The following is a 1,755-nucleotide window of genomic DNA, read 5'->3' as shown; positions in this document are numbered from 1 at the left end:
AGTACTCTAGATTCATTCACGGTGTGTTTAAACTTTAGTGTTACTCAATCTCTTTCCTTTGTCAGACTGGGGATACATAACTGTCATTGAAGCCAACTATGGATGGACTGATGGCACAACATGCTCTACAGGAAGACCAGCTAATCAGCTCTCAAATGTTCAATGCTCCCAAGAAACCACTCTCTCTACTATGTCTGCTCGGTAGGATTAACAGAACTTGTTTGTGTGGTTGTTTTGTTTTTGTTTTTGTGCATTTCTGTCAAACTGCTTTTTGTAAGTTTCGTTCTTAAGCACTTGTCTCTTTCTATGTATCAGGTGTGATGGAAGAAAAAGCTGTTCTGTTCCTGCAACTAATGCCTAAACTAATGGACTTTCAAATACCTGGCTGTGTCTTATTATTGTAGCCCATTGAGTAAGTCTGTGATTTGATGTGCACCATTTACACCTTAAATTTGATCACAACATTCTTGGTAAATCCTGTTAAAATTGACTCATTCCTATTCTGCAACATGACTGTAGCGAGAACCATAACCTGTCAAGTCAATGAATGTGTCATTGACTGTGGTAAGAATCCCCTTTTTTATTATTATTTTTTTATTTTATTTATTTTTTTTCCCCTGGCTAACCATCACTTATGAAATGATCATGAATGCCTGTTTGTTTCAGAGGATGGTATTATTGCTGTTCAACATGCAAGTTATGGACGGCAGGATCGTATCTGCCTTGATTAACTCGGCAGCCACACCAGACTGTTACTTCCTTCAGACTAGTGGCCTGCGTTCCAGGTATAGCACAAATCTATATAGAATAGTGTCATTTTAAGAATCATTATGTATGATATAATGTGAGGGGTGTTTTTTTTTTTTTTTTTTTTTTTTTTTTTTTTTTTTTTTTTAAGGTGTAATGGAAAATCATCTTGTCATATAAATGCTTCGTATTTGTCCTTCACTGATCATCATCACATCGACAATAAGTACATAGAAGTGACATTCTCCTGTGTATGAGTTGAGTATGAGTTATAATAATATTATTATTATTATTATTATTATTATTATATATATATATATATATATATATATATATATATATATATATATATATATATATATATATATATATATATATATATATATATATATATATATATATATATATATATATATATATATATATATATATTTTTTTTTTTTTTTTCTCCCTTTAATTACAAATGAGAGAAATGGGAATTGTAAAATGGATTTAGTGTTCTCTCGGATCTCGATGGAAAACTTTATAATGCAATTGATTCTGTCCTCATGTCAGAGCACACGTTGTCAATTGGTGAGGAAACGTCTTTTGTAGAAGACCTAAAAACGGCCTGGAAGAGCAGAAGCGGCGCATCTTTAGCATTTCTATTTTCTTGTGTTTATTGTAAAAATGCACTACACAAATAAATTGCAGTTGACTTAATCTGCCTCCCTTTCAATCACTGACAGCAAACTTATTACTACATAATCTGCAGAATGTTCTTAATTTGATTAGACAAATGGATATCTGGTTTAGGCTAAAGAACTATATAAAACACTGGCAGAAGCTTAAACTTAATTGCAATTTGGGCAGTTCATCAACCTTAGATGCAACAGGAATGTTTTGTGGAATGAAAGCATTAATAATGCTGAAGCATTCTAATAAAAATTGTGGGCTTGGTTTGAGTAGGTGGTGGTTATAATCCTGCTCAAACAGTCTACTGTATGATCAAAACATGCAGCTAATTAT

General features: G+C 32.3%; 1 long non-coding RNA gene across 1 annotated transcript; it reads left to right on the top strand.

Annotated features, from left to right (window-relative positions):
* Positions 1 to 519: 519 nt before the first annotated feature.
* On the top strand, positions 520 to 1,447 carry LOC125268362. Its single transcript, XR_007184871.1, has 4 exons — positions 520 to 564; positions 667 to 785; positions 899 to 1,004; positions 1,303 to 1,447. It is a non-coding gene; the product is annotated as an uncharacterized LOC125268362 (long non-coding RNA).
* The last annotated feature ends 308 nt before the right edge of the window (positions 1,448 to 1,755 follow it).

The sequence above is a fragment of the Megalobrama amblycephala genome, linkage group LG5, assembly GCF_018812025.1.
Source record: "Megalobrama amblycephala isolate DHTTF-2021 linkage group LG5, ASM1881202v1, whole genome shotgun sequence".
Taxonomy (NCBI): domain Eukaryota; kingdom Metazoa; phylum Chordata; class Actinopteri; order Cypriniformes; family Xenocyprididae; genus Megalobrama; species Megalobrama amblycephala.
This window is presented reverse-complemented; position numbering and strand designations above follow the sequence as displayed.